Source organism: Humulus lupulus, chromosome 3, assembly GCF_963169125.1.
Source record: "Humulus lupulus chromosome 3, drHumLupu1.1, whole genome shotgun sequence".
Lineage (NCBI taxonomy): Eukaryota > Viridiplantae > Streptophyta > Magnoliopsida > Rosales > Cannabaceae > Humulus > Humulus lupulus.
In genome coordinates, this window is record NC_084795.1 from 56032695 (window position 1) to 56047338 (window position 14644).

Here is a 14644-nt window from a genome sequence, read left to right on the forward strand (position 1 = left end):
TTAAATTCTTGATTTTGTTTTATTAAATCTTTATTTGAAAATATAAATATCTTTTTATTCTATAGTTTTTAATATTTAAATTATTTAAAATTTGAACATTATTAGTTAGATATTTTTATGGATATTTGAATTTGTTTAACTATTTGAGATATTTTAGGGTTGTTATAACTATTTGTATTTTATTATTTTTAAATGGTTAAAATATTAGATAATAATTGTAACAACACAAGATATTTTTGGAAAGTAGTTTAGATATAGATTTTAAAATTTAAAATTGGTTAAATTTTGAAAAATATAATTTTTTTCAGAAAATTAATAAAATATTTTTTTTAATAAATGGGATTTAAATTAACTTAATATTTTTTTTTCAAATTAACCTAAAACCAAGTTGATTGTTGATAAATGAAATTTAAATTAACTATTGTTAATTGTTGATAAATTTCATTTAAATTAACTTATTTTTTGTAAAAAATTTAATTAATTTGAATTTTTATGATAAATTCTAGATAATTAATTGTGGTATTTTTGCAAATGAAATAAATTGTGGTATTTTTGCATAAATTCATAGAATTGCTCATATAGTAACATGATTAGGCCCATCCAATTATAACATGTCTGTTTCCACTAGATGCATATAGTGGCCCATATGTTTGTTAGATATATGGTATTTTTCCAAATAAAATATTCATAAAATGATAGGTTTTATTTGGGCCCATTAGAAAATGTAAAGTTTAAATTCCTCTCTTGTGGGTGATTCCACTTGTGAAGGCTCATTTGCTTTGCATGACTATAGTGGGTCTAATCAATTAATAACAATTAATAAAACGAAGGTTTAAATTACTGTCTTTTGAACCTTGTATGGAAGATAGGGAGCCTTTGTAGTGGGAACGACATACTGGACCCAGCCCTCCTCCATACAAACCCAATTGTTAAGGCCCATTTACCTGAGTTTGACTTAATTGTGTAGGTTCATTATATTAGTTAAACCTAAATATTGATTAGCAACAAATTAATTCTAAATTAATTGAATTTGTTTCAATGTGACACTTTAGAATTAATAAGAAATTATAGGACTTTGGTTTTAAAAATCTTAATCTGTTTAAGTTTTTTTTTGGAAAACCATAGTCATTAATTTTCTAAAAATAAATAATAAAAATACTAGTTTTAATTTTATAATGAGCTTATTTTAAGAATTTTATTCGATCTCCACCGTTGGTTTAACATAGTCAATAGCTTAATGGGACATCGAGGAGCTTTGATTCGTCCCCCTACGGAAGGTATTCATTAGTTATTTTGACAAGGTTAGATTTCGAAAGATAGATAATTATAGGTCAAATTCTACTAGACTCACCCCTACGGTGACTACTAGGACTAAATCTATGATTATTGAAACCGTGGGTCTAGCTCATAAAATAAGAGATTTTGTTTTCTTATTTTGATCGAATAGTAGGTTGTTAATAATGGTGTCCATTATTAAATGAGTTTACAACTCTATTTAACTAGTGGTATTTTTTATTCTCTCCAACCGAGACAAGGATATCATAGATTAGTTAAAAACCTATAGAAATAGAGATATGATTGTTTTTGGTATTTTTTCTCATATCTTACATATTTTTTGTATATGTTGTGCTATTTCTGGAAATTTGTGTGAATAGAAGTTTTATTGAGCAAATGTGATTGATTTCTATTTTATTGATAATTTGTAGTTTTAAGCTAAGTAGTGTTTGTGTCTACTCCCATCCCTTCTCAACTTTCGATGGAGAAACTCACTAGAAAATACTTCCTTAATTGGAAGCAGAATATCAACTTAAAGTTGATTGGTGACAACTCCGAGTCCGTCATGATTGAGGAATCCCCAGAACGAGCATCGTCTCTGCACGTTCTTGATAGCACCGTAAATGCTTGGATAACACCGCCTCCACACATACGTGATGGCACCATGAATTCTCAGATGGCATCGTGTCTGCACGTTCGTGCTCAACTCAACTATGGTCTGACGCAGCTCATGAATGAGCTTCAAATTATTGAACATGTCATGGGTGGACCTAGTAAAGGAGGTGAAAATAAGACTACTGATGTTGCTGCTCATCTAGCTAAGGCTGAAGCTAACCACACTTCGTCTTCGAAAGCTGGAAGCAAGAGGAAAGGTGGACAAATAAACAACCCCAAGCCTGCAAAGGCTGCAAATACGAGTGCACAACCAAGGGCACAAATGCCTAAGGGGAAGAACAAGAAAAACAAGAAAGGTAAAGATAAGTGCTTTCACTGCAAAGAGAATGAGCATTGAAAACGAGATTGCCTTAAGTTTCTAGCAGTGAAAAACAAAGGTAATGATTATAGTTCATTTATCTTGGAAACATGTGTTTTAGAGAATGATAAATCCGTTTGGAATATTGATTCTGGATCTACCAACCATGTTTATAACTCTTTACAGCTTCTTGAATCGTGGGTGGAAGTGAACGAAGGTGGCTTAAAGCTTAGAGTTGGGAACGAAGCGTTCATTGCGGTCCAAGCTAGAGGAAGAGCTCGTCTGAAGTTCTGCAATAAATTTTTAATTTTAAAAGATGTATTTTTTATTCCAAATTTTAGTAGAAATTTAATTTCAGTTTCCATGTTGCAATTAGAACAATTTGTTATGACTTTCACAAGTTTTAATATATCTATTTCCTTCAATGGATCACAATTGTGTATTGCATGTTTGGAAAACGGGCTTTATATTCTGCGACCTAGCGAACCCCTCGCTCTTAACAATGATTTATTCAAAGTTGCTAAACCTAGGACCAATAAACGTCAAAAGACCGATAACAATAATATGACGTATTTATGGCACTTGAGACTAGGTCACATTGGCTATGATAGGTTCAAACACTTACAAAGGACGGACCTTTGAGGGAACTAACCTTAGGTGAATTACCTGTCTGTGAATCTTGTCTAGAAGGCAAACTGACCAAGCGTCCATTCTCTGCAAAGGGTGATAGGGCCAAAGAACCACTTGGTCTTGTGCATTCAGATGTTTATGGACCTTTGAATATAAAAGCCAGGGGTTGTTTTGAATATTTCGTCACTTTCATTGACGATTACTCTAGATACTCATGTCTTTACCTAATGCATAGCAAATCAGAAACATTTTCAAAGTTTCAGGAATTCCAAGCAATGGCTCAGAACCAATTAGGTAAAAGGTTAAAGATCTTGTGATCTAATAGGGGTGGAGAATATTTGAATATGCAGTTCCAAGATCATTTAACTGAACTTGGGATTTTATCACAACTTACTGCCCCAGGTACTCCGCAACAAAATGGTGTAGCGGAACACCGAAACAGAACTATATTGGAAATGGTTAAATGCATGCTTAGTTACTCAACTCTACCAACTTCGTTCTGGGGACATGCAACTGAAACCGGGAATGACATTCTAAACGTCGTGCTGTCAAAATCAATCCCCAAAACACCTTTACAACGCTGGAATGGTCGTGAACCTAGTTTACGCCATTACAGAATCTAGGGGTGTCCCGCTCACATCCTGAGGAAAAAGGAGGGAAAGATAGAACCGCGAACTAAAGTTTGCATGTTTGTTGGCTATCCTATAGGTAGTCGGGGTGGACTTTTCTATAGTCATTCAGAAAAGAAACTGTTTACTTCTACAAATGCTACTTTTCTAGAAAATGACTATGTCCAGAACTTTAAACCTCGCAGCAAAGTAGTTTTAGAAAAGATGGTTAAAGAATTGACTCCAACCAATGTTCCATCGTCATCAATGCGAGTTGATGATGAAATTCCCACTCTTCATGTACAACCGACGCAAGTCGATTTAAATGAAGAAAGTACCACTGTTCCTGAGCAAACAGTCACGGAGCCTCATCGTAGTGGGAGGGCTTCTAGAAACCCAGTTCGCTATGGTTTGGATGGTGAAACCAATATGGTTGTTGGTGACACTAGTGATGATGATCCATTATCTTTCAAATAGGCAATGGCTAGCCCTAAAAAGGAACTATGGCTCGAAGCCATGAAATAGGAAATGGAGTCTATGTACTCAAATTCCGTCTGGGATCTTGTGGAAGCACCTAGTGACTTTAGGGCCATTGGGTGCAAGTGAATCTACAAGAAGAAACGAGGTGTTGATGGAAATATCGAGACTTATAAAGCTCGATTAGTGGCAAAGGGTTATACCCAAAGAGAAGGCGTGGACTATGAGGAAACTTTTAGTCCGGTAGCCATGCTCAAATCCATTCGCATCCTCCTATCCATAGCAGCCGCTCTCGACTATGAGATTTGGCATATGGTTGTCAAGACATCTTTTCTTAATGGAAAGCTTGACGAGGTCATTTATATGGATTAGCCAGAAGTATTTAAAGAATCTGGACAAGAAGGAAAAGTTTGTAAGTTAAATAGGTCCATCTATGGACTTAAGCAAGCTTCTCGTTCCTGGAATCTTAGGTTTGATGAAATAATCAAAACCTATGGCTTTGAAAAAAATATTGATGAGCCCTGTGTTTACCAACTGAAGGCAGATCAAATAGTGGTATTGGTGGTTCTTTATGTAGATGATATCATACTCATTGGAAACAATGTTAAGAAATTATCAGATGTGAAGAATTGGCTGAGCACTCAATTCTAGATGAAGGATTTGGGTGAAGCAAGTTATGTTCTAGGTATCCAGATCATCAGGGATAGAAAGAACAAACTTTTAGCTCTATCTCAAGCAGCTTACATTGATAAAGTGCTTGAACATTTCTCAATGAAAAATTCCAGGAAAGGGTGTCTACCGTCCCACCATGGAATTCATCTTTCAAAGAAGCAGCTCTCCAGACTCCTGAAGAGGAAGATGCAATGAGAAAAGTTCCTTACGCATCAGCAGTTGGAAGTCTGATGTATGCCATGTTGTGTACTAGACCAGACATCTGCTATGCAGTGGGAGTAGTGAGCAGGTATCAGTCAAACCCAAGACCGGAACATTGGATAGCAGTTAAGCATATCGTGAAGTATTTGAGACGGACTAGGGATTATATGTTAGTCTACAAGGGTGGTGTTCTGAACCCTGCAGGCTACACCGATTCAGATTTTCAGACTGATGTCGATGACAGAAAGTCTACTTCTGGAATGGTGTTTACTCTTGGGGGTGGAGCTGTGATTTGGAGAAGCGTAAAGCAGTCTGCAATCTCAGATTCCACCATGGAGGCTGAGTACATAGCTGCGTTAGAAGCAGCTAAGGAAATCGTCTGGCTAAAGAAGTTCTATTCGGATCTTGGTGTTATTCCAGAAATGGATAAACCACTTATGTTGTTTTGTGACAATACAGGAGCAATAGCCAACTCGAAAGAGCCTCAAAGTCACAAGAGGAGTAAGCATATAGAAAGGAAGTATCACATTATTCGAGAATATGTGGCCAGGGGAGATGTGAAGGTTATGAAGATTGCAACTAAAGACAATCTTGCGGATCTGTTTACAAAGACACTAGCAGAAGCTACATTTGATAAGCATATCAAGGAAATGGGATTAGTAGAATTAAGGCATTAGTTTAAATTCATGCAAGTGGGAGTTTGTTGGGGTTTTATGCCCTAATTAAAACCAAAATTCTTTGTAATCTCATTTTATTATCAATAAAAGAATAGAAATAATTTTTTGGCTTGGTCAAGCACTTTGCTCACATGTTTTATTTTCATGGTTATTTGTTTAATATAAACTTCTATTAAATTCAGAGCATATAGCAAATCTTATTTATAGTGATTGAATCACAGTGGAATATAACTATAATTATAGGTTCAAATAAGTTAGTCCAAAGATTAGTCAGTGCACCGGATTTACACTGACTTGCCAATCTACGATATGATCTACTTACACATTATAGTGTTATGTTCTTTCCAGAACATTAGCAAAGTAGATAAGATCAGATGTATTTGTTAATCGGACTGGACCGATATTGACATTTGATAAGATAAGTAAACATACCGTTATTATCTATTCTAGTCATATCATATAGTTGACCATAGGTCAATTCAATCTCAATTCTGAGTGGTTAGTATTCTAACTGATTGTATTATTTGAGTTCTTTGACTTGTTCGTTACTAGCTTACCCTACGGACTAGCCCATACTTACATCTTGGGAACTCGGTAGTATAATTGAGTGGGAGTGTTAATCATAGATATGAACATCTATAGCTTCTGATGAAGAAGTGAAACGATGGTTTCCTTTTAGTTTGGTTCAAGGTGTTAAATGATAGAGATCTCATTTCAGTAATTAAATTAGTTTACTGAAATATCATTTACAAGGAACTAAGTGTTTTAAGGATAAAATACAATGAGGGGTAAAACGGTATTTTAGTCCTATCTCATTGTAGACCGTCTATAGAGGATTGAGTGACAATTATGGTTGTAACAATGGATATTTAATAGCGTATCTATATTTGTTATAGAACGTTCTATGAATTCAAGAGTGCAATTCCGAGTCTATAGTGGAGTCACGAGGAATTAATAAGTTAGTAAATTTATTTGTTAGATTTATGATAACTTATTGGAGCTTGATTTCATAGGCCCATGGTCCCCATTGTACTTTGGATAAAATCATCTAGATATTCTCAATTAATTGATTTAATTATCAATTAGAATTATCAAAGTTGACCAGGTCAATTTTGGATAGTTTCACAGAGTTGTGTAATTTTGAGAAGAAAAGAGAAATTATGGCAGATTTATTAATTAAGATAAATTGGTATCTAAATTAATAAATAAATTTAAATCAAGGTTCAAATTGTAAATAATTAATTTGATATAGGATTTAAATAATTATTTATTTAATTAAATCAATATAAAATAATACAGGCCTTGATTTTAAGTCCAAGGGGCTTATAATCAAATGGAAAATTTCACGGGCCTATAGCCCATGATAATTTCGACCTACGGCTTCAAAATGGCTATTATTTTATTGATTTTTTAATTAAATTAAATGGCCTAATTGAGTCTATAAAAGGAGTGCTTAGAGAGAATTCAAAACATAAGTTTAATAAGTCACAAGTCAGATTTTCTTATAGTTTTAGATTCTCTCTAAACACAAGTCCTTTTCTAAACATCTTTGTTATTTTCTCTTCTTCTCTCTATTTCTATCTCATTTGTTGAGAATTGCCCACACTAGTCTACGTGGTTCTAAGGATACTGTAGTGCACCACCAAAAAAAAATTTTTTAGATTATTTAAATTTTTGTGATTTATTTTATTTAAATGTTAAGTGTGATGAATTGTTTTATTTAAGTGTTGTTATTTTATTTAGTTGATTATTTATTTTATTTGATTGTTTATTATTTTATTTAATTGTTATAATTGTTTGATATAATCTTTTGAATTTAAAATTTGTTAATTGTTTTTTTGGTTAATTAATTTAATAAGTGAATAGTGTGTAACATGTGTTATTTTACTATTAGTGTTACATTTTAAATAAATGTGACAATTGAGATAATTATGTGAGTTATGGTTGAATGCACTAAGGTGCATGGTAGATAGTAATGCACTCTAGTGTTTTAGTGTGTGCTAGTACATGGTAATGAGGTGCACATGTGTAGATTTTCTACACACTCTTTCCTTTATGGGATTTATTTTAGTTAATAAAAAATAAATAAATAAATAAAGGAAATGGCTAGTGTGGACGTGTAGTGTGTGGTGTGTAGTGGGAAAAGGATTATTTCATTTTAAGTAATAAAATCAAAATTTGAAGACACTAGTTATTTTGGGATAGGAATGTGATCACCCTTTATTATTTTATATCTATTATAATAAAAGAAAAATGAAAAGGAATTAAAGGAAAATGGGGAAGAAAGGAAACTTACCATTTCCTCTTGATAGTGGCTTTATGGGAATGAGAATTTAAAAAGGGGATTAAGAAGAGATTAGGCCATTTGGTCGTGACCTAGAGAGGAGATAGAGAGAGAGGGAGGCGAGCTAGAGAGAGAGAAAGCAAGGGCTGCAATATTTTCTAGAGAAGAAGAAGAAGGAAAGAAAGAGAAGGAGAAGAAGAAGAGGGTTTCGAACCCTAGGTAAGAATCTATCAACTAGTGTTTCACATATTTGCTTTTGGATCTTCCCCTCTTCTCTAATCTAAGGTTGATTTTGTGGTTTCTTTCTTTGGGTGTATGGTGTTTGGAAATCATCTATAGGTGACAAGAGGTTTTCTTGCTATTGTGTTCTTGATTTTACAATCAAGAGAGGTAATGGTCTTTCTTAGCCTATATATTGGTTTTGATGGGTTTGTCTTTGAGGTTTTTGATGGTGATACTAATGGTTGATTATTGTAGGATTGATGATTATGATTTTTATATTTTGAGAATATGATTTGTTTAAAAAGGGTATCATGGTTTAATGTATAAAAGGGTTATGATGTTGATTTTTCTATGTATAATGATTAGTGGTAATTTTTGAATGCAAATATGGGGTTTCGGCCTAGGCATACCTAAGGATTATCTTGATATTTTGTTTGATGTTGTGTGATTTTCAATATATTAGATCCATGTTTTAGGACCTATGTAATATGGGTAAAATGATAATTGGCAATCTTGATATTTGGATCCATGAAATTTTGATAGGATGCATGTTATATTGTGAATGAATAAATTATAAGATGCATGAAAATAATGATAGAAACATGTTAGGTTAACATAAAGGCATATGTGAATATGGTGCTTATGAATTAATGTATGTTATTGTTATTGTTAGTGTTTTGTTGGATTTCATGTGTAGATTCAATGGAATAGAAAAAAAATGGTTTTAAAAGATTTCATGTGAATATGTTAGTAATATTAGAATCATGTATATAATAAGAGTATGATGAGATTTTGGACATGTATGATTTTATGTGAAATTTTGGGATAAAAGATGAGTTTCATGAGGAATTAAGCTTGCTGTTTTCTTGTAAATAATTGGGTAAAAGTTGATAAAAAGATGATTTGCATGCATAAGTAATGTCCTTGATATTTTAAAAAGGGGATTTTAAGTCTCATTCAAATGATATTTTACTCAAATAATTACCTACAGAATTTTTATTGAATTTTTGTGAAAATATGAGCTTTTAAATTGAATATGGTAATTTTTAATGATAAAAATATGTTATACCCAGATTTCGAGCCATGGAAAATGTGACCTCGAAAGTTGGATTCGCAACAAACAGTCTCATAAGGATTAGAGTATGCTCCAGGATTGTATATCGAGCCTGCAAAGTGCGATATATGACCTCGAATATGGTGACCTCAAAACGATCGCGATATCGGAAGGTAGCTCCGAGAACACCCTCATCTTTAGGGACGACTTCGGATCAGGGGTCTCGAGCTCGATGTACGTGCGATCTCGAAAGCCACGTGATAACCTCGAGAGATATCTTCAGCTCGACAGATGACGGGAAGCCTGGGAAGCTAAAGCCTTAGAGATACGCGATAACCATCTTAAATATCTACAAGTATTATAAATATGAGATGTAATCCTCATTTATTAATGTAAATCCCCTGGAATCGTGGGATATTATTTGATCAGTTATGCGTTTCCTGGTCTTCAAGGACGTTTCCTTTTATATCTGATTATAGGCATTTAAAGCCATTTATTTTATTTACACAAAAAGAGTAACTACCCAAAATATGTGGGATAGTATTCTGCAGCCTTCTCTATAAATAGAGAGGCCATGCACCATTGTAAAGGACCGAAATTCTGATCCTTGAGAGAAAACTCTGAAGAATTTATGCTTAAGAATTTTTAGAGATAATCTTGAGATTAATAACAGAGACTCGTGGACTAGGCAGATTTAACTGCTGAACCATGTAAAAATCGTGTGTTTAATTTGTTTTATTGTATTTGGCCATTATCAATTCTTGTTTATGGGCTCTTCTTTCACTGTTTGACGAAAAACGGCGTCAACAGTTTGGTGCTTTCATTGAGAGCCTTAAGCATTCATCCCTGAGAGATTCATGGCCACGAACAACCAGAACACGCCTGATGAAAGTTACCCAAGGCGTCCTGGAAAACAACCAATGGAGAACCCGGATGCTGAGGAGAGAAGTGGGTCTTCTGATTCCCGGGGACCACCGCCTCCACCAAGGGATGAGGACATGTACTACAATCCTGAGCGTTACATTCCTATTGTAGAACTGGAAAACCGGCAGTTGAAACAGCTGTTGGCAGAGGCCAACAAACGGAATGAGGAGTTGACTAGGATAGCCGCAGAGACGCAGGTGGCTCAGCCCCCGGCTCCGCGCGAAAACCAAGTCCCTCCTCCAAGGGACATGCATGTTCCTCCCCGGAGGCCCCGTGGGCGTCCACGAAAGGATGCTGCCACAAGGAGGCCGACTCAACCTTCGGCGCCAGCAGAGCCATCTGCTCCTCCTAGGCCCCAGAGGAGTACCCAAGCTCGGGTTCCGCCTAACCCACCTGTGGAAGTGCCTGCAGGAACTGAGAATAACCGAACCCCTGCAGAGGCTCGGACTCAGGTACCTGGGAGTGCACCGAATGCAACTGACCCATCTCGAGCAAATTCTGGCCCTTCTAGGCCGCGACAAGGGCGGCAGCCGCCGTCGCCTATACGGTTCCCTCCGTCTCCCATAAGATATCCTTCACCTCCTCGCAGAAATGCTCAACCTGTTCGAGATCAGGATCAAGGGTGTACAAGGGAAAGACAAGGGAACAGGGAGACATTCCAGGAGCGGAGAGGCGCACCATCTGAGAAAAGTCAGACGTCTCGGTCTCGCACTGCGGAGACGAGGCGACATGGGAAGAATCCATCACGAAATGACCGATCAATGAGTTTCACCAGTGACGAGTCCGGAGAGACCAGGTCCGTCAGTAAACACGACCGAGGTCGTAAAAATACTGGAAGTCGCAAGAATCGTCATGACCTGCGAAGTCATCTAAATCAGAGTAGGGGGAAGGAAGATCAGACAAATCCGGACCTGAGGGATCGCTTGAATAGGCGAAGAGATCCCTCATGGAGACGCGAGCCTGGAATCATGATCAATGACAGTCAATTCCAGGCAACACCTCCTACTGACCCACTCCAAGCAAGGATCGATCAGCTTGAAAAAGCCTTTAGGCTTTTAAAGAATGAACGAGGAAATGGTCGATATGAGGACTCTGATGAGGAGCTCGAGCCGTTTGCTCCACATATTTCCAACACTCAATTTCCTCAAGGATTCCGGATTCCTCACGTCCCAGCGTTTGAAGGAAAAACCAACCCATGTAGTCACCTGAGTACATTCAACACTATTATGAGAGCTAGTAACGTGGGTTACGAGCTCAGATGCATGTTGTTTCCAACATCATTGGCAGGACCTGCCAAAATTTGGTTCGAAAAGTACAAGAAACACTCAATAACTTCATGGGAACAGTTGTCTAGAGACTTCAAGAAGCAGTTTCGAGCTATGGTGGGAGTCAGGCCAGAGGCATCCACTTTGACAAACGTCCGACAACAGCCAGGCGAAACACTGAAAAGCTACCTGACAAGATTTAACCTGGAGGTCGCCCGAGCTCGAGATGTGGATGACAGTGGGCACCTTATGTCTATTCGAGCTGGTGTTTTACCCGGAAGTGCCCTTTGGGATGACATGCAAGGGAAACTGGTGAGGTCAATAACCGAGTTTAACAGACGAGCGCAGAGGTTTGTCAATGTAGAGGAGGCGAGGTCAACGCTCAAGGCGACCTCGCAGACCGAAACTACAACGATAAACATTAACTCCGCCTCAACCTCGGCTGACCCAGCAGCTCCACAGCCTACCTCGGAGAATCCCTCCAAGAGGAAAAAGAGCGAGGGAAATAACCCCGAAGCTGAGGGAGGAAAGAAAAAGAAAGGAGAGAGGTATTTCTCCGTGTATAAAGTACACACCGATCTCAACGAGTCTCGGGAAAACATATACCTGGCTAATGAAAACCAGGTCCCTTTCAGGCGTCCGGACCCAATGATAAATCAAAAATCCAAGAGGGATTCCAGTAAGTATTGTCGTTCCACAGAGACACCGGACACACAACTGATGAATGTCGACAGCTGAAGGACGAGATCAAAGGGTTGATCTCGAGAGGTTACTTCCGGCAGTACGTCAAAAACAAGAGTACTGGACAAACTACTACGAGCCAGAGAGTAGGCGCGCCTTCGACGGCACAAAATAATAACTCCCGATCTCGGGACGAAGACAGGCCCCCGCCGATAGATGGAGAGGACGTGATAACCATCTCGGGAGGGCCTCATCTCGCAGCAGGGGGCAAAAATGCTCAAAAGAGATATGTTAACGAGTTGAAGACAGGGGACGGGTCCCCTTATGAACCCGAACCTAGGGCACCGAAAAGCCAGAGGATTGAAGCACAACCACTAACCTTCACTGAGGAGGACGCCTCCCATGTTCAGTTCCCTCATCATGATCCGTTGGTTATTACTCTTCAGCTTGCCAAAAAAAGAGTGTGCCGAGTTCTCATAGATAATGGGAGCTCAGTCAACATTCTTTATAAAGCGACCCTCGAGAAAATGGGACTCTCCCTTCGCGACCTGAAGGCGTGTGCAACTACTTTGTATGGCTTTTCAGGAGAAGGAACTGCCTGTATGGGATCCATTGAACTCCCTGTGACCTTGGGAGACTATCCGGTCTCGGTGACCAAGATAATGGAGTTCGTGGTAGTAGAGTTACCATCCGCCTACAATGTACTGCTCGGGAGACCCGCCCTGGTCGGGCTGGGGGCAGTTTGATCTGTGAGGCATCTGGCCCTTAAGTTCCCAACTCCAAGCGGGGTCGTGACATTAAAAGGAGATCAATTGGCAGGAAGGGAGTGCTATAGCATTTCGTTGAGGGGAAAGAAACAAACGAGCGCTCAAACACTCGTTATCATACAAAATAAAGATGGAACAGTCTTAGAAATTGACGAGGAGATTGATCCGAGGATTGAGGAGAAAGTTGACCTCGAACCTTTAGAGGATCTCGAAGAAATTTAGCTCAAGGAAGCTGATCCCTCGAAGAAGGTGAAGGTCAGAAAACACCTCCAAGACGAGGCAAAATAGCAATTAATTTGCTTTCTGAAGAAAAACCAGGATGTCTTCGCATTGTCACACTCAGACATGGTGGGGATAAGCCCGAATGTAGCGAGCTACGCATTGAACATAGACAAAAGCTTTCCCCCAAAGCGACAAAAGCAAAGACAGCTGGACGAAGACAGAAAGAAAGCATTAAAGGAGGAAGTTGACAGGTTAAAAGCAAACCATTTCATTAGGGATGCCTTTTACCCTGACTGGGTAGCCAATCCATTGTTGGTCCCAAAGCCCAATGGGACGTGGAGAACCTGTATTGACTACTCAGATCTCAACAAAGCTTGCCCAAAAGATTGTTTTCTGCTGCCAAGGATTGACCAGTTCGTGGACGCCATGGCGGGGCATGGCCTGATGTCATTCATGGATGCCTATTCTGGATATGACTAGATTCCTATGCATGCCCCCAACCAAGAACATACGAGCTTCATCACAGATAAAGGGCTCTACTGCTATAATGTCATGCCATTCGGACTTAAGAATGCTGGAGCCACGTACCAGCGGCTCGTAAACATGATGTTTTCAGAGCAGATAGGGAACAACATGGAGGTTTATGTTGATGACATGCTTTTCAAGTCTCAACTTAACAAGAACCATGTTGATGACCTCGAATAGTGCTTTGGCGTGCTTAGGAAATACAACATGAAGCTAAATCCTCAGAAGTGCACTTTTGGGGTATCTTCGGGAAAATTTCTAGGCTTTATTATAAACTCTCGTGGAATCGAGGCTAACCCCAACAAGATCAAGGCCCTGATTGACATGCCTTCACCTCGGAAGCACAAAGATGTTCAAAGCTTAACCGGCAGGATGGCAGCCCTAAGCAGATTCATTTCGAAGTCAATGGATCGTGGCCTTCCATTCTTCAACTTATTGAGAGGAAGTAAGAAGTTTGAATGGACAGAGGAGTGCGAGCTGGCCTTTCAGGAGCTGAAAAAGCACCTAGCTGAACCACCCATCCTGTCAAAACCTGAGACGAGAGAAGTATTGTACCTATACCTCTCAACCACCGAACACGCAATAAGCGCGGTGCTCGTTCGAGAAGAAGAAAAAGTGCAAAAACCCATCTACTACATCAGTAAAAGATTACTGGGGGCAGAGTCAAGGTATCCATTGATGGAGAAACTCGCCCTCAGTCTAATTCATTCATCTCGTAAGCTCCGCCCCTATTTTCAGGCACATCTCATCCATGTACTGACAGATCAACCACTTAGGCAGGTCTTGTCTAAACCAGAGGCTTCAGGTCGACTTCTTAAATGGGTTGTTGAGCTCAAACAGTTCGAGATCACCTACCATCCAAGAACGACCATTAAGGAACAGGCATTGGCGGACTTTATAGTGGAATGTACTGGTATAGCCGACGACGAGGTAATAACCACGGCCCACGAGCTGTGGAAACTTTACGTCGATGGCTCGTCAAATGAAAATGGAGCAGGGGCAGGGGTTATTCTGATCACCCCCGTAAGGAGCAAATTTCACTCCGCTTTGAGATTCGGCTTTAAAGCATCGAATAATGAGGCTGAGTACGAGGCTCTACTCGCGGGACTACGAATAGCAAAGGAGCTCAAGGCTAAAGCCATACATTGCTACAATGACTCCCAGCTCGTGGTTAATCAAATCTTGGG